The following is an 18,482-nucleotide window of genomic DNA, read 5'->3' on the forward strand; positions in this document are numbered from 1 at the left end:
TTTAAATGGGAAAGAAATTGTCACTGTTTTTTTAGTTTGGCCACATGGGTTTTGGTTGTGGATTTTAATTTTTCCTGGGGGAAAAAATAGCTGTGAATCAACTGGCAGTCAGGCAAAGACAGTTGAAGGTTGATATTTTATTTTAAGGCTGATGATCAACTCTTGCAGTTGTTTGAGAGCCCAGCTCTGGTCAAGACACAGTTTGAACCTCAGTTCGTCCACTATAATCTTGGACAAGCTACTGAATGTTTCTGTATCTCTATGTCCTGGTGTGTGAAATGCAGACCATAACACTACCTCTTTCCTGTGGTTGATCTGTGGATTCATTCATTCCGAAAGTGTGTGTGGAGCGCCTGCCACATGTTAGGCACTCGGTAGGGTCTCTACCATCATGGAGCCTGCAGGCGAGTGGAAGAGGGGAAGTAAGATTACAGACTGTGGTTACGGCCCAGGAGGAAACAAACTGTGATGTGACAGCTTCAGTAGTTGTATCGATAAAGGGCAGACACAAGGCATCGCAGGTGGGGCACTTCTTCTGAGACTTGAAGGGTAAGGATGAAACAGTCCTTGTGAAAATAATTAAACGAACTAATGACTAAAACATTTAGTACAATACCTATCATATGTGCAAAATAAAGGTTAACCATTCTGATTCCAAAAGGAATTCAACATTGTTTTGAGCATTGATAGCATTCTTAGAATAAATATGAGAAGTGCAAATTATTGGACACCCTTCCCCCGCACTTACTGAATCTGGGGGCGAGTGTTAACAAGCTCTCCGAGTGATTCTGATGCAGCTAACATTTGAGAACCACTGATCTAGAACCAGTGTTCAAACTTGGCAGCACATTGGAATTATCTGAGGAGCTATACACGGATGCCTTAGAGAAGCTGATTTAATTGACCTGGGTGCAGCTTGGACACCAAGATTCTTAAAGCATCTCCCTGGTGATTCTAATGTGCAACCAAAGCTGAGAACCACTGGACTAGAAAAACAGGAAATTCATAATCGCAAAGTACAGAGGGTCCAATTTTTTTAAGTGGTCACACCTGCTTTGTGGAGAAAGGCGTGTGGACTCGGTTGACCCCACACCTTGTATTCAGGCATGAAATCAGCCTTAGCAAGTGACCTAAGAGCCCAGGCTGGGCTAATGAACAGAGTTGGAGAGCGCCAAACTGGGCAGTCTCTGGCCTGCGTCCCTTGTTCAAACAGACAATCCCATCGTTTCTAGCACACACTCTGGCTGCTAATTACATACCTTACAAAAGTGACAGCCTCTGCAGGTGTGAGCAATTAGGATTTCTCTAACTCCATTGGAGGATGCCTGCCACTCCCTGCTTCCTACAAAGCAAATTGCCCATGATTACATATTTGACTGGGAAACCATTTTACAAATTATTCCTTGTTAAGGGCTTGAAACAAAGGACAAATGAATAGGGAATCACAGTTAAAAATACTATCCCCTAGCTCACAAAATGCTTACATGGGGGAGGTGTATCTAAGGAAGTCAAATGAGGGGCATTTGACAAGGGAAGGGGTTCAGTAAAAGGTGGCTCCCAAATAGAGGTAAATGTCTAGTAAGGGATGAGGCATCCCAATAAGTGGCACAGAGCCACAGGTGCTATTCAGTGGGTCAACACTTGGGACCGAGGCAAGTAATTCCCATCTGAGACCTGATCATGGTAGCAGGGTCCAGTCACTAAGCAAAGATTTGGGGGGCAGATTTCATTCTTAGAGGGGAACTGAGTTCTTGGATAGGGTCAAATGTTGAACCTTTGGACAAAGATGAATGCCAAGATTGAGAGTGGAGAATGGGGGGAAAACAAACTGTTAATGGGCACTATCTGTGAAGGCAGCACAGGCCATCCAGGGTCACCCCAGAGGGCACTGGGTCCCAGTCGGCAGTCCCAAGTGACAGAATTTGGAATATTACTTCCAATCTTTCTCTGGTGGCCAATGCTAACTTAGGACCACACAGGGGAGGGTATTCTGGAAATGTAGTTATATAGTCCCAGTTTAACCAAATTGGCACCACATGCAATGTTGGGAAGCCAAGGTGAGAGTGGGGCACTTCATTTGTTCTTAAGCAGGTAGAATGATAGCAGCACGATGTCATTTGGATTACATGTGATGTTGATACCATTATCCCAATGTTAACTGGAACCAAGTTTTTGTTAATGTGTCGAGTATTGTGCTACAAACCACCCAAAACTTAAAACAGTAGTCGTTTGTTCTCTCTTGTGTCTAGGGATCAGCAGGAGTTGGCTGGTGACTGTAAACAGCAGGCTGCAGCTGGTTCTGGTCCCATGCCACCCTTCTTCCTCAGACCCGGGGACTTGCCAGGACAGCAGTGCAAGAGCCATGTCTGCCAGTTTTCCATTGGCCAAAACCAAGTCACATGGCCAAGCCCAAAGTCAAGGTGCAGGGAAATACAATTCTCCCATGGAGGTGGTGGGTAGGGAAGGGGTGGCTATTTTTGGAAAGTAATCTAAGTGTCAGGCTTGGCATTTCAATCCAATACTTTTGACTCCAAATCTCATGTTCTCTCTTCTGTGGCCGTGTTGGAATAATTGAAAAATTTTCCAAGTGATAAAATGGAAGCAGTTTGAAACATTAAAATAAGTCAGCCACTCTCATGTTGCTGGCCAGACAGACATCAGACAGCAAGCCCATGGGACTAATTTTTTGCTAATTTTTTGTGTTTTGAGATGAGCGAGTCTTTGGCTGTGTTTTCCATATTCAAATTCAGACCAATGTAACTCTAGTAATAACAGATTAATATTTCCAAAGTCTGCCATAAATATCCACTTGAAGATATTGAATTATTAGCCCTAATTATAGAGAGAAATGGAACATAGGCTCATATGATGTCATTAAAAGTGAGATGTAATACTCATGGGAACCTTCACTACCCACCTTACTGACATGTCTGTTTCCTGCTTGCTGGCACTTTGGGATGTTCATTTTGAATGTTTTTATGACAACTAATTCCCTGATACATTTCAGCAGTACCCAATGGTTTGTTATCCAAACTGTTTCAAATCAGGTGAGCGGCTCTTGCTTCAAGTCTCAGGTGACTGTGGTGCCATATCTGAAACCTTGAACTTTAGACCTTTGACACAGTCCACCAGATACAGCTTATATGTTTCCAGCCAAATGTGGCCTACTCATGACTTGTCCATCTGGCATGGCTAAGCACTCGACACACCATGCTGAGGGGGAAAAAAAATCAGTGAAGTTAGAATTGAAGCAGGACTTTCTGCTTATAAAAGTGTTAGGATTGTTAGTAGTTAGCCCCCAAATGGATAAGTACTCTTATTCAATCAGTAAATATGCTCCAAGGTATTTTTGTTTATGAGAATTGGGCCTCATCTCTTCAAAGGGCGATTAAAGAAATAGAATTATATTATGGAGACTCTTTAAGAACAGGATGGAAATGTTTTGCTCCTCTAAGTGACCCAAAGGCATGCATTGATAGTTAAGGATTAGAAACTTGGTTCTTTGCCAAACTTAACCCTTATTCACCATCACTTTTTTTTTAACTTTATTTTTTATTTTTTAAAATTTACATCCAAATTAGTTAGCATATAGTGAAGCAATGATTTCAAGAGTAGATTCCTTAATGCCCCTTACCCATTTAGCCCATCCCCCCTCCCACCACCCCTCCCATAACCCTCAGGTTTGTTCTCCATATTTATGAGTCTCTTCTATTTTGTCCCCTCCCTGTTTTTATATTATTTTTGTTTCCCTTCCCTTATGTTCATCTGTTTTGTCTCTTAAAGTCCTCATATGAGTGAAGTCATATGATTTTTGTCTTTCTCTGACTGACTAATTTCACTTAGCATAAAGCCTCCAGTTCCATGCATGTAGTTGCAAATGGCAAGATTTCATTCTTTTTGATTGCCAGTACTCCATTGTATATATATACCACATCTTCTTTATCCATTCATCCATCAATGGACATTTGGGCTCTTTCCATACTTTGGCTATTGTTGATAGTGCTGCTATAAACATGGGAGTGCATGTGTCCCTTCGAAAGAGCACACCTGTATCCCGTGGGTAAATGCCTAGTAGTGCAATTGCTGGGTTGTAGGGTAGTTCTATTTTTAGTTTTTTGAGGAACCTCCATACTGTTTTCCAGAGTGGCTGCACCTGCTTATATTCCCTCCAACAATGCAAAAGAGATCTCTTTCTCCGCATGTTTGCCAACATCTGTTGTTGCCTGAGTTGTTAATGTTAGCCATTCTGACAGGTGTGAGGTGGCATCTCATTGAGATTTTGATTTGTATTTCCCTGATAATGAGTGATGTGGAGCATTTTTTCATGTGTCGGTTGGCCATCTCGATGTCTTCTTTGAAGAAGTGTCTATTCATGTCTTTTGCCCATTTCTTCACTGGATTATTTGGTTTTTGGGTGTTGAGTTTGATAAGTTCTTTGTAGATTTTGGATACTAACCCTTTATCTGTTATGTCATTTGCAAATATCTTCTCCCATTCTGTTGGTTGCCTTTAGTTTTGCTGACTGTTTCCTTAGCTGTGCAGAAGCTTTTTATTTTGATGAGGTCCCAGTAGTTCATTTTTGCTTTTGTTTCCCTTGCCTCTGGAGACGTGTTGAGTAAGAAGTTGCTGCGGCCAAGATCAAAGAGGTTTTTGCCTGCTTTCTCCTCGAGGATTGTGATGGATTCCTGTCTTACATTGAGGTCTTTCATCCATTTTGAGTTTATTTTTGTGTATGGTGTAAGAAAGGGGTCCAGGTTCATTCTTCTGCATGTCGCTGTCCAGTTTTCCCAGCACCACTTGCTAAAGAGACTGTCTTTATTCCATTGGATATTCTTTCCTGCTTTGTCAAAGATTAGTTGGCCATACGTTTGTGGGTTCATTTCTGGGTTCTCTATTCTATTCCATTGATCTGAATGTCTGTTCTTGTGCCACACCATCACTTTTAATGGAATCACTGCATGGTCATAACCAGGCAAGAGGAATGCCTGACCATGGCCAGATGGCTCCTGTTTTCTTGCTTACACACGCGTTCTGCCCCATCTGTGAGCTCAGTGGGTCAGGGCCCTAGGCAAAGAGGCCACGGACGTTACTGGTCACCTCTCCAGGCCTTGTCTTAACTGTGAAACAGGGTGGGTGTGAAGAAAGAATTCTGAAGGTCTCTCTCAGCTGTGTTCTGATATGACTTTTAAGCAGGTGAACGATTATTTCTATTCTCTGATGAAGTTGTCCTGTCCTGATTTCTATTCTCTGATGAAGTTGTCCTGATTTGCCTGAAGGAGCAACCTGGCGATGAGTGCTGTGCTCTGGGCTGGGAGAGGGGACAGAGGAAGAGAAGGAGGGGGAAGCTGACAGGGGCCAGGCCCTGTTGGGGGAGCCAGAGCCCCACTGGACAGGAATGTTGACAGCCCAAGCCGTGTCAGCAACTGAAACCTCTCTGGGCTCACATGTTCTTCTTCCCAAGGGGCAGCCTACTTAATGTGAATAACATCTGTGGAAGCTTCACTCCAAGGCCTGAGGCAAACACAGCCCACTGGTTACCAGGCAAGGGGACATCTTACCCACCTAGCAGGGCTTTTGCATTCTGGAGCTGCGCTGTCCAACATGGTAGCCACTGACTATGTGTGTTTTTTTTAATCTACATTTCAATTAAGATGAAATAAAATTAAGAAGTCAGTTCTTAATTTCAAGTACCCATGTACACATGTGGCTGTGGCTTGTGGCTACCATATTGGATGGTTCAAGTAAAGAACATTTCCATCATCACAGAGAGTTCTATTGAGTGGCTCTGTTCTAGAATGCAGCACAGTGCTCAACTGAAGAAATATAAAATGCCTCTCCCTACTTCCTCTTCTTATATGACCTTTCTTTCTTTGCTTGCATTAGAATGGCCCAGCAATTTATTCTGGGAGGCTGAAAAAGATGAGCTCTTTGATATTAAAAACCTGAGTTCACGTCTCAGCTCCCTTAAGTCAAGTTTACGATAGTCACTTTGTTTCTATGTCGGTAAAATGATGAGTTTTGAAGATCAGATGGGATAATAAACATGAAATTATTGATAAGCCCAATGAACTGTACAGATTCGCACCAAATGATGCACCAAGAGAAAAAGGAGGGGAGATTGTCATTAGAGTTCTATCAAAAAGGGGGTGAGTTTTGGAATAATATTGGTGGCTTTTCCAAGGGGACTGTAAAGGTAATAAGGATACTGTCTTTGAGGGACAAAGCACCTATCTCCCATTTCTCCATCCTTAGGGAGTCTTCATGCAAACCAAATGGGCCTAAGAAGAGGCACAAACTTTTGATTTTATAATGCAAGGTTGAGGGGCACGTGGGTGGTTCAGTTGGTTAAGTGTCTGACTCTTGATCTTGGCTCAGGTCATGATCTCACAGTTTGTGAGTTCAAGCCCCTCATCTGGTTCTGCAGTGATGGCAAGGAGCCTGCTTGGGGTTTTGTCTCTTCTTCTCTCTGCCCCTCCCCTGCTTGTGCGTGTGTGTGTGTGTGTGTGCACGCGCGCACGCACGCGTGTGCTCTCACTCTCAAAATAAATAAACTTTAAAAAAATAAGATAATGCAAGGTTGAGGTCCTTCTGACCCCTGGAACTATAAACACACACCATGAAAAATGAACTCAGGAGTCTCTGTATGATAGGGAAAGATAGGATAAAATAAGCAGAGAGGGAAAGGTTAGGACCTGAGGTTCCTGGGTGGGGAAAAACACATGTTTTGGAACAATGCTTGGAGCATCTGACTATAGCAAACCCCCTCGGATAGAAGGTTCCTCTTAAGAATGTAACAAATACCACCTACTTCCCCTTAGGAATTTGACAAAAGACCTAACTGAAAAACCATGGTAGACCATAAAACATATGACCCACAAGGAACATTATGGCCATAGACCACCCCCTCATACTTGGAATCCAGCCAATCAGGAGTGGACAACCCAGCATCTAGAGTTATCAAGCCAATAAGGGTAGAACCTGAGAAGGAACGAGGGGGCAGGGAAGGGGGCAACCAGAACCTGATAAAACAAGGACCCCTTGCCTATAGAAGGCATTCACCTTCGAATGCCCCCTCTCTGTAAAGAGAGCTTTCCTGCTGTTCTTCCTTTCTGAGCTTATACTCTCATAAATTTCTGTCTGCTGCTCGTTCCGTGTCCACCTCTTCATTCTTTGAAGCGGCGAGCAACGAACTGCGGGTTTTGAGGTAAAAATTCCTACAACATCTGGAGGTACTCAGGAGATCCTCACAAGGCCTACTCCTTAGCCTCTCAAGGAGATGAAAGATGAGAAGTTGTCCTTATTCCTTCTTCCACTTTACTGCAGAAATTCATGTGCAATTGTGTCGACTCCAGTCACTTCTGAGTTACCTCACATGTGAGTCTGTTGGTTCTTATATAACAATAAATTGTGTTTGCTCTCTTCTGTACACACATGAAGAGGTCTTTTTGTTGGCAGGATTGTTTTATGGCCCCAACAGAACCAGCGAACACTTGGGTTTCTGATGTGGAAAGGAGGTGCCAAAGGGAAGGCCTCCTTCTGAAGGAGATGGGCTCAGAGGAGGGCAGGGCTGGGCTTCAGGCTGACTCGCAGTCCAGGGATGCTGCATTTGAGACCCAGGCCAGAGGAGAGCAGCAGCTCTGGTGTCCTGAGGCCCAGCAGTGGTGTAGGCCAGGAAGGGAGAGGCGTACTATAGGCCAGTCCTGAGACTGCCTGGTAGTAGGGCAGCTTTCCACCTCCAGCGTGGCAGACTCCCTGATAACTCCAGAAAAGTCCTTGAAGTGCAATTTCTGTTTTAAGTGCTACAGGGCTTCTTTGCCTTACATGAGATTTCAAATCACTGAGCTTTCAACAGCAAAAGTCCTCATAGTTTCCTAGACGCTGGGAAGGAGTCCCAGGTCATACTGTAACTTAGTGGTGGAAGCAGGTGGAAAATTGGGGAGCCTATGTGCCCTTGGTTGAATGGTGGTGAGTGATCACACACTAGTACAGTGCTACACAGGGGCAGGCCGAGGGCAGCCCAATGGCTGTAAGAACTAAGGGGCTGAGGGACAAACGAGGGAGGGAACCACCTCGTCCTACCAAACCTGGCACTGCAGGATTTTCTGTACATCAATACCCAGTCTTCGTTGTCTCGCCGCTTCGACGAATGAAGAGGTGGACACGGAACGAGCAGCAGGCAGAAGTTTATTAGAGTATAAGGTCAGAAAGGAAGAATAGCAGGAAAGCTCTCTTTACAGAGAGGGGGCATTCGAAGGTGAATACCCGCAACCATAGGCAGGGGTCCTTGTTTTATAAGAATCTGGTCACCCCTTCCCTGCCTTCCCCCCCCCCCCCGTTCCTTGTCAGGTTCTACCCTTACTGGCTGCACAACTCTAGGCGCAGGCGCTGGGTTATCCATTCCTGACTGGCTCGACTCCATTGTGTGAGGAGTCAGACTGGTCAATACTGTCCCTTGGTTAAGATAAGTTGTATGGTTTAGTTATTTCAGTCAGGTATTTTGATTGTCAAATTCCTGAGGGAAACCTGAGGGGGAGTAGGTGGTGTCTTACATTCTTAAGAGGGTCCTTACGCCTGAGGGGGTTTGGCGTAGTCAGATGCTCCCAGCATTGTTTCAAAATATGTGTTTTTCTCCACACAGGGACCTCAGGTCCTAACCTTTCCCTCTCTGCCTATTTTATCCTATCTCTCCCTATTATAATCCCCACTCTGAACACATGACTCCTAACTGCTATTATGAACCAGGACGATGACCGATCTAAACTGCTTCCTGCTGAAGGGGGACGATGACAGGGGAACCGCAGTCAGGGCAGGTTCAGAAGTCGATCCAGAGATCCGATCTAATGGGAGGGTGTTTGTTACATCTTGGTTTGCAAAATTGCCTTGGATGTCTTATTTTTCTGGCGTATACAACAGCGTCTACGAATGACACACAAAAAGAATATCAGACCAACAAGCAATATTCCAAATGCAGCGCCCCCTAGGGAGGAAGCCACAACATAGGAAGGAAAGCTGCATTGTAGCCATCCTAAAAATCCCTGGCATGTCTGGTCATAATTTTTTACCAATTTAACTATAGCTTTTCCTCCCTCTTCTATACTTATTTGGATCTGGTGATATTGTTGATTAGGATAATTAAGCACCTGAGCTAGCTCGTGGTCCTCAATCCTCAATTCTTCCTTTGGCCATCCAGTTTCCATAGGAACAATTCCATGAGGCATATTTAATTCTACCTCAAGGAAAGATTGATCTTCCATATCCAGATTACTGTAAGTCTTGTTAATCTTTTGTAAGTGTATTCGACCAACGGTTCCAGTGTTGCACCATACTCCGGTATGATTTAGTACATGGTACGTATGCTCACAGGTAAAACTCTCTGTGTCAGCTATTTCTCCTTGTTTACTTTCCCAGCAAAATTTCCCTCTACCCATGTACCAAATGCTATTGGTTATTGGGGTAGAGACGAGTGGCCAGACCTGAGCGAAATCAGGGTTCCAGCTTTGTTGAGGGCACAGCCAGATTTTATTTCTCTCTTCGCAGTTAGAAAGAGATATGGGAGCCCAAGATGATTCATTTGACATTATGGCCCATCGACTCCCCATTGGCAAAATCCTTGTCTGATTTAATATAATCCCTATGCCTGCAAGCTGAACTATTGGATATGAATTAGCATGGTCCATCCGAGGCACATGTGCCCTTAAGATGCAACGCCTCGAGTTACAGCCCCCAGTAATAATCTTCCATAACTTGGGGCTTCCATATATAGGCCATAATTTTTGAGTCTCCAATTCAGCATTCATTAGAGTAGGCCATTGTCCCATGGCCACCTCAGATTCCATCTGCATTAACATGGTGAGCAATCCTTCCTGGGTGAGAATACATGCCCTTTCCCAGGTTTGAGTTTGGAAATGCCTTTGTACGGTTTCTCTGGTTTTACTTATCCACCTTACTAAGACCTCGTTTTCTTTTGAAAGAGTTTCCCATCCTTTGCCTTCTTCTTGAAACAAAGTGCCTTTAATATGGCCTATTTTGGATAAGGAATTCTTTTCCAAATTGTGTCGTTCCTCAGCAGCAGCAAATTCTGCCTGCCCCAATATGCCTAATCCTGTTCCTATCCCTCCTATAAGATCTCTTTTCATTATCTTGTTATTTTGGGGCCAGTAATGTTGTATCCACCATAGGTGTTGTTTCCATTGTAAATGTACGGAGTGGGAGCAATTAGGATAGTAAGTATCAACCCAAAACCTCTGGGTGTCCCAAGTTAGAGTCAACAAAATCGAGGAGACTCCCAGGTAGGCGGTGGTTTGGCTTTGCCACAAAGGTTCCCAAAGCCTTCCGGGTCTAACCGTGATGTTTCCCGTAGGCACTTGGGTCCACCATTGGACCTTTAAGAATAATGCGTGATTAGCTTTCCAGCCGCATTGACAGGGCAGGAGACTATCTGGACAAGCAATACTATGGCACATCACACATCCAGCCGCAATATCTTGGTCTTCATAACCTGGGACCTTTTTAATTTTTCGATCATCTATATCTATGGCAATACAATGTATCTTTTTAGTTGAGTTATATAATTCCCTTCCAGTTTCATTGCTGGGCAAAATTTCAGCCCAATATTTATGGCTTCGTTCTAATTTTACAAATAAGTAACCTGTAAAAGGTTTGCCCTTAGGTAAGTTAAGGATATGGCTATTATCCCAATGCCAAATTGTAAAATTGCCATATTCCAGGTCATATTTTAAAACACGGTCTCCCTCTATAAAAGTTAGGTTAGCTGCCTCAACCAAAGGGATCCTATCATTCACCCCTAATAGTGGTGGGGTTGGTGGAATACATACAGGAAGTGTTTCTGAACCCCATAGGCATATTATTATTATATTCCAGTATATTGTGTTACTTATCTTCATTCTGTGCTGTCCTTTTCTTGAATATCAATTTAAGGCCTTCTCCTGTTTCACAACTTAACTCGGGCTCCGTGTTGTCCTGTTCTGATGGAAACCACGGCTTAACTCAGGAGCGATGAATCAAGGAGTCAAATTCCAGTACTTTGACAGCAGTAGGATTTGCCAAGATGACCATGCGTGGACCCTTCCACACTGGTCCTAAAGATGGGGACAAAGAAGGAAGGGTTTTCATGAGTACCTGATCTCCTGGGTTATACAGGGGACGCTGGTCATCCCGGAGTTAAGAGACAGATAATTCCTGAAGAGTCTGATGGAATTTATCCAAAGGAATTACATAGTTTACCAAATCAAATACCTCTTTACCTGCCATCAAGTCATTAACAAGAAAGGGTCTTCCATAAAGAACTTCAGAAGGGCTTAGGCCCTTTTTCATGGGGATGGTTCTAATCTGAAACAAAGCAATTGGAGGTAGGGGTATCCAGTTCTGACTTGTTTTTTAGACCATCTTTCTAAGATGTCTCTTAATGCTTTCTTTGGTCTTTTCCACTTTCCCTGAGGTTTGTGGCCTCCAGGCACAGTGCAGATGATAATCAGTGCCCAGAGCCCTAGATACCCCTTCGGTTACTGAAGACTTAAAGGAGGGACCATTAGAGCTTTGAAGGGATCTAGGGAGTCTGAAACAGAGGAACAATCTCGTTTAATAGTGCTTAACCACCTCTGAGGCTTTTTTAGTCCTGTGAGGAAAGGCTTCAACCCAAAGTGGAAAGGTGTCTACCCATACCAAAAGATATTTATATCCTTGTGTTTTTGACATATGTGTGAAATCTGTTTGCCAATCCTCCCTGGGATAATTTCCAGTTCTTTGTAACCCTATTGGAGCCTGCGGGTGAGAGAGTGGGTTATTTCTTTGGCAGATATCGCAGGTTTTTAGAATATATTCAATAGTCTTATCTAAATTCCTTCCTGTAGAAAGTTTTTGAGCCATTTGCAGGGTTTTACCCTACATTTACGTAGGTAAAACCCTGCAAATGTAGATGGAAGGTGTAATGTAGAGTTTTTAAGCCTTCCACTGGCTAGCGGCCGGTAAATGAAGTCTGCCGTCATCCATCTACAACTACCCTGTAGGCTGGGGTGTGGAACCCCGTTCTGATGCCCGTTGATTTTTCTTCTGTTGAGTAGTGAGGCTTTTCTTGAGTTATACAGCCATCCCAGATAAGGGAGGCAATGGTAGGAGTAACTTAAGATCTGGCTGCCGATTTTGTTGTGGCTACAGCCAGCTTGTCTCCCTCTGCTATCTCATCCATTCCTTTTTGGTGTCCTTTGCAGTGTTCTATCTCTAAGGGCTGGTGAACAGCCTGTAAAAGTTGGGTAATTTCCTGGTAATACTTGATAGGAGACCCTGAAGCTGTTAAAAAAAAAAAAATGTCTTTTGTATCATGAGCATGTAAGTATAGGAAAGCATACTTAGAGTCAGTATAAATGTTAACTGTCTTTGCTTAATTCTAGGGCTCTAGTAAGGGCAACTGATGCGGCCAGCTGAGCACTAGTTCCTGATGGTAGGGTGCCACTTTCCAGAGTTTTATGAAGAGTCACCACTGCGTACCCAGCTTTTTGGGAGCCCTGCTCAACAAAAGAACTCCCATCTGTGTAGAGGGTCCATTCTGGGTTTTCCATAGGAGTTTCCCTTAATTCCTCAGGCAGCATAAGTTTGGGCTAACATTTGTTGTGTTAGCTCCTTACCTTCCTCAGGCAGGAAGGCTGCTGGGTTCAGAGAGGAGCAGGTCTTTACATACACAGCAGGCCCCTTTGGCAGCAGTGCCTGAGGCTGCAGAAGGGGGCTGTGAACTAATGGCTGCCGGCCACCAGTAGGAGCCCCTGGATATTATGTGGGGCCTAGACTGTAAGGTCTTGCCCAAGGGTTAGTTTTGTAGCTTCAGGAATTAAAAGGGCAACATCTGTGTCGGCCCTAAGACATGCAGGCCATCACAAGCTACCAGATCAAGTTCTTTGCTAAGATACCCCACTGGTTGCTGTATTGGGCCTCATTTCTGAGTCAGAATGCCCAACGCTACCCCCTTTCTCTCTGTAACATATAAGTTAAAAGAACTTCCAATGGGAAGGCTCGAGGCTGGGGTGCCCAACAACGTGAGCTTAAGGTTTCTAAAAGCTTGTTCTGACTCAGTGTCCCATACCAGTAAGTGAGTATTTGTGGCCTGTGTGTCCGTGATCGGAGGGAGCAAGCTACCTCTCCATATCCTGATATCCATAAGTGACAATGGCCGGTATTGCCTAAAACCTCTCAGTTGTCTAAGAAGTTTCTTCCGGAAGGGGGTACGAGACAATAGGCTGAATTCTGTCTTTTCCTAGTCTTCTTGTGCCTTCCAAAAGGATTAATCCTAATATTTAACAGAAGTCTCAGACAATTGGGCCTGTTGGAAGACTTTATATCTTCTTTCTGCTAGAAAATTGAAGAGGGCCTTGGTACCAGCCTGTATAGTTGGTTCAGAAGGGGCACACAGCAAGAGGTCATCCACATATTGCAGCAAAGCGCGATTATTGGCTGAAAATTCCAAAAGATCACGTGTGTTAAGATAGATGTGGACTATCTCAAAAGCCCTGAGGCAACACTGTCCAAGTTAATTGTGAAGCCTGAAGCCGGAAGGACGGGATCCTCAAAGGCAAACAAGAATTGAGAATCTGGATGTACTGGAAAACAGAAGAAAGCGTCTTTTAAATCTAAGACTAAACCATTTCATATCTGGTGGAATCTAGGCCAGCAAGGTATAGGGGTTTGGAACCACAGGGTGGATGGGGACAACCACTTCATTAATGATGTGTAGATCCTGCACTAGCTTCCATCCCCCATTAGGTAGGGTTCTGTACTCCCAATATCGGAGTATTACAGGGGCTGTTACATTCCTTTAAAAGCCCCTGTTCTTCAGAGTTTCTTTAATTTTTACTAGCTCTGTTTTAACCTCTGGTTTTAGAGAATACTGCTTCCGGCATGGAAGAGAAGTGGGATCCTTAAGATGTATTTGCACAGGTATTGAGGTGAAGGCTCTGCCCAGTTCTCCCTGTATCGCCCATACTGGTGAATCATTATCAGTTTCCATCAGAGGGAGGCAGTTGTTTATTTGGCCTAGAGCCAGGAGCACTGTAGTCCCTAATTCAGTCATAATGTCCCTTCCTAGCAAGGGAGTGGGGCTCTCTGGCATTATCAAAAAAAGAATGTGAGAATGAGAGCCTCACTGGGGTTTCTTCCTGTGTCTGTAAAATAGTGGCCAGTTTAGCGTAATTTGAGGGCTTAACCCTAGTTCTTTTTTTTTAAGTTCATTTATTTGGAGAGAGAGCAAGCAGGGAGGAGCAGAAAGAGAAAGAAAATCCCAAGCAGGCTCTGCACTGCCAGCACAGAACCCAGTGTGGGGCTGAAACTCAGAAATCATGAGATCATGACCTGAGCCAAAGTCAGATGCTCAACCGACTGAGCCACCCAGGCGCCCCTCCTTTTATCTGTCTTAAGTCTTATAATGAAAAAGGTACTTGTGATCTTATCATAGTGCTCCCTCCGTGCGGCCCTCCTCCTGGCACTCCAGCTTCTCTTAGGGAAAACATGCCTGTTTCATTATGGGGAAGGCCTGGCTAAGGTGGGCAGCGGGGAGCAGAAGTGCACGTTTTTCAGTCTGGATCTATGGATGGAGGACCCGAGGAGGAGATGGAGGTGGGAGACTTTGCTTCCTCTTTCTCTAGGTCCTGTTTTGGGCACAGCCAACGGGCCCTTGATTGTCTCCCCTCCTGATTGCTGGAGCTTGGAAAGGGCTGCCAATAAGCCACAGTCGACCTTGCGTTGCATACACATGTCCTGATTTTCTCTTAAAGCCCAAAAACATTGAACAGGGGGACTTCTCCCCATTTCCCCTCACATTTACAAAACAAGTCCTATTGTAGGATAGTATTATAATTGATACTTCCCTCTGGCGGCCAGGTTTCCTCCTCCAATTTGTATTGAGGCCAAGCCTCGGTGCAAAAGAAAATGAGTTGCTTTTTCTTCAGGGTTTGTGGATCAAAATCATCCCAATTTTTCAGAATGTATCCCAAAGGAGTATTGGCCTTGGTTGGGAAATTGCCCATCTATAGGAAAAAGGAGGAAAAGGCGTCCCTTATCTCAATTTCCTATAGCTGGCCAGGAGATACCTTACCTCTTGATCCCGATTGTTGGCCAGGAGAAGCCTCATCTCCTGGCCCCGAGTTTTGACTGGCTATGCGACTGGCAGCCAAAAGCCCTGCCGGTCTCATGAGGTGTTGGGAGTAGTTCTCTTACTCAGGCTTGACCCTACCTCTGAGAGCTGATCTTGTCTTCCCCGATTTCTCCTACCCCTCCATTTCCCCTCCGCGGGATTTTGGGGGGATGGACTGTGACCAAGCAAGACTGCCCTGGTTGTAGAAAGATGCACTAATTTTATTTTGGCCCAACAGTAATTTATATATCGATCGTTGGCCATTGAGGGGGGTGCTAAAAGGGCCAAAGTCCAGGTCTACTCCCCTGCCTTGTTCAGCAATGCCCACATAAATATCTTCCAGCCATGTGGACGTCCATTTTAGAGTATCGAGTTTGTTCCAAATCAGCATACACTGGGCTAAGTGTAGCGAAATGGCTCCCATGTAAAAGCCCTTCCTATATTATCCATCCTTTACATGGTACAGGCATCTATTGCTAAAGAGAAACAACACAAGTGTGGAACATTTGGAGGCTACTAGCAAGGTCATCGCCATCGTTTCCTCAGCCTTTGGATCAAAGGAGGGGCAATTTTAACCAGGCCTCGAGCAAAACAACTCAAAAGGTCATGCTGTCCTGATCTTTTGGGTAAAAATCACAGTTCTTTCCATCTTTCTTTCCAAACACCATTAAGTACAAGGAGTACTGTATGTTCTCTCCTGTATATATCTCTCAGACATATAGTAAATCTAGCATCCTGCAGTTGAAGTTAAAACACAAATTAGAGACAGAAAGAGGAGAATTCGCCAGACACCCAAACAGGCAGTCAGCGATCAGGTTCTGTGACAGCCTTCAGGCATCCACCAAAGAGTAGCCTTTGTCAGGACCCTTCACAATTGCTGTTCGGCCTCCCCTGAATCCAGCGCATCTGGGGGTTCTTCTCGAAAGGCAGTTGGGGCTCCATCACACCGACAGTGCCCACTATGTTGGGGTATCAGATGGGAGGAGACCCAGCTCTGCTATTTATTCTTAACTGGCTAACGGGTGCCCATTATTTGGGTTTGAGAGTTTTATTTAGGATAGAAAGGAAAGGCTGGGTGCCGGCTGCTCTTTACTTACAGTTAGAGGACGTTGATATCCCGGGATGAGCCCCTAAAGAAAAGTTGCAGGATTTTTTTTTTTACCTCAATACCCGGCGAGTTCGTTGTCTCGCCGCTTCGAAGAACGAAGAGGTGGACACAGAACGAGCAGCAGGCAGAAGTTTATCAGAGTATAAGCTCAGAAAGGAAGAATGGTAGGAAAGCTCTCTTTACAGAGAGGGGGCATTCGAAGGTGAATACCCGTGACTGTCGGCAAGGAACTTTGTTTTACTGGCTTTTGGTCAGCCCTCCTCCCTTCCCCCTCGTTCCTTCTCAGGTTCTGCCCTTACGGGCCGGCCAACTCTAGGCGCTGCGTTGTCCACTCCTCATTGGCCCAACTCCATCGTGTGAGGAGTCAGACTGGTCGTACTGTCCCTCCGTTAACATAAGATTTATGGTTTAGTTATTTTAGTCAGGTTTTTGATTGTCAAATTCCTGAGGGGAAGCCAAGGGGGGGGAGCAGGTGCTGTCTTACATTCTTAAGAGGGACCTTACACCTGAGGGACCTTACACCAGAGGGGGTCAGAGGCTCTGGCATTGTTCCAAAATACGTGTTTTTCCCCACGCAGGGACCTCTCTGCCTATTTTATCCTGTCTTTCCCTATTATACTAGAGCTTACGCTGGGGTCCAAAAGGAAGGCAGCTGGAAATTTCAAAGAAGAATTTGGTCAAAACCATTATATACATACATTCCAGTCAAAATTCTTTCAAGGATTCCTAACTTTGTGACAGTATGGGATATTTGACAACTGCTTTGCACATGTACACACTTTTGGAGAACTTTCCCCTCACTCTGTCTCGTCACATAAGCATTTTGTCATCTCACGTTATCACAAAAAGGAGAGTGAGTACAATACAGTAAGATATTTTGAATGAGAGAGGCCACATTCACATAACCTTTATTACAGTGTATTGTTGTAATTGCCCTATTTTATTACTAGTTATTGTTGTTAATCTCTTACTGCGCTTAATTTATAAATGAAAGTTGATCACAGGTGATGAGGGAGCTTAAGGCAAGCTGACATCCCACAAACCGCCCCCTCTTCTAAGTGGGATATGTATGACATCCCTCAGGCACTCCTGGCTGCCCAGGAACAAAGGAAAGGGGAAAACTGTGATAAAGATCACAGTCCTGCAGGACGTGAGTCTCCATCAGTTTACAAATGTTTTAGTAAATTACAAGAAAAAGGCAATCTTATCAATAGCCTAATCTCCAGAAACCTATAGACTCAGTTTCCTGGAGCCCTAACGTCACCCTCCCCTCCATAGTGACCTGGGGAACAAAGGCAAGAAGGATACGGTAGGTAAAATTAAAAAAAAATATTTTTTTGAGAGGGAGAGAGAGACAGAGCACAAGCAAGGGAGAGCAGAGAGAGAGAGAGAGAGAGAGAGGGAGACACAGAATCCGAAGCACGCTCCAGGCTCTGAGCTGCCAGTAGAGAGCCTGATGCAGGTCTTGAACTCACAAACAATGAGCTCATGACCTGGGCTGAAACCAAGAGTCGTTGCCTAACTGACTAAGCCACCCAGGCGCCCCTCTTCTGAGTCCTGTTTAGAATGAAAGTCCTTTTGGAAACCTCCCTTTTGCCTTTACCTTCCCCAGCTCCACAGTATATAACCTTTCACTCATCACGACCCCAGTGCAGCTCTTTCTGCCCATGGGTCCTGTCCCTTGGCACTGTAATAAAAATCACCTTTTTTTTTTTTTTTTTTTAACCAAAAGCATCCCACAAATTCTTTCTTGGCGGTCAGCTCCGGACCCCCTCCATTCCAAAACCTCATCAATAGCTGTGTATGCATGGAGAAAAACGATATATGTAGGGTTCAGTACTATTCGCAGGGTCAGGCATCCACTGGGGGTGTTGGAATGTATCCCCCATGGGTAAGGGGGTGTATTGTCATGCAAACAGGGAAGATAGTGATGTGACATGGGCCAGGAGTAAACAGTCAAGAAAGAATACTTGAGACATTTTTGGTACAAAAAAGTGTTTTTATTGAAGCAGGGAGACAGGACCTGTGAGCAATGTGATTGTGGGGAGTGATTGACTGTATACTTTTCTTTAGGGTGAGGGGCTGGGTAGAAATAAAGGAAGTTTCCAAAAGGATTTGCATATGTTAAAGAAGACGTACAGGATCCTGGAGGTCTGGCTATCCTCTAACTAAGGTTGTTTTTTGCCTCTAGCGAAACATTAACCTGAAGATAGTAGTGGGTTCCTTGACGAACCTCAC

General features: G+C 44.5%; 1 long non-coding RNA gene across 1 annotated transcript; it reads right to left on the reverse strand.

The window, feature by feature from the left end:
- Nucleotides 1-263: 263 nt before the first annotated feature.
- On the reverse strand, nt 264-3,144 carry LOC125174642 (uncharacterized). Its single transcript, XR_007155487.1, has 3 exons — nt 2,918-3,144; nt 1,260-1,342; nt 264-398 (listed from the first exon to the last, which is right to left on the reverse strand). It is a non-coding gene; the product is annotated as an uncharacterized LOC125174642 (long non-coding RNA).
- Between the last annotated feature and the right edge of the window lie 15,338 nt (nt 3,145-18,482).

The sequence above is a fragment of the Prionailurus viverrinus genome, chromosome C2 (genome assembly GCF_022837055.1).
Source record: "Prionailurus viverrinus isolate Anna chromosome C2, UM_Priviv_1.0, whole genome shotgun sequence".
NCBI lineage: Eukaryota > Metazoa > Chordata > Mammalia > Carnivora > Felidae > Prionailurus > Prionailurus viverrinus.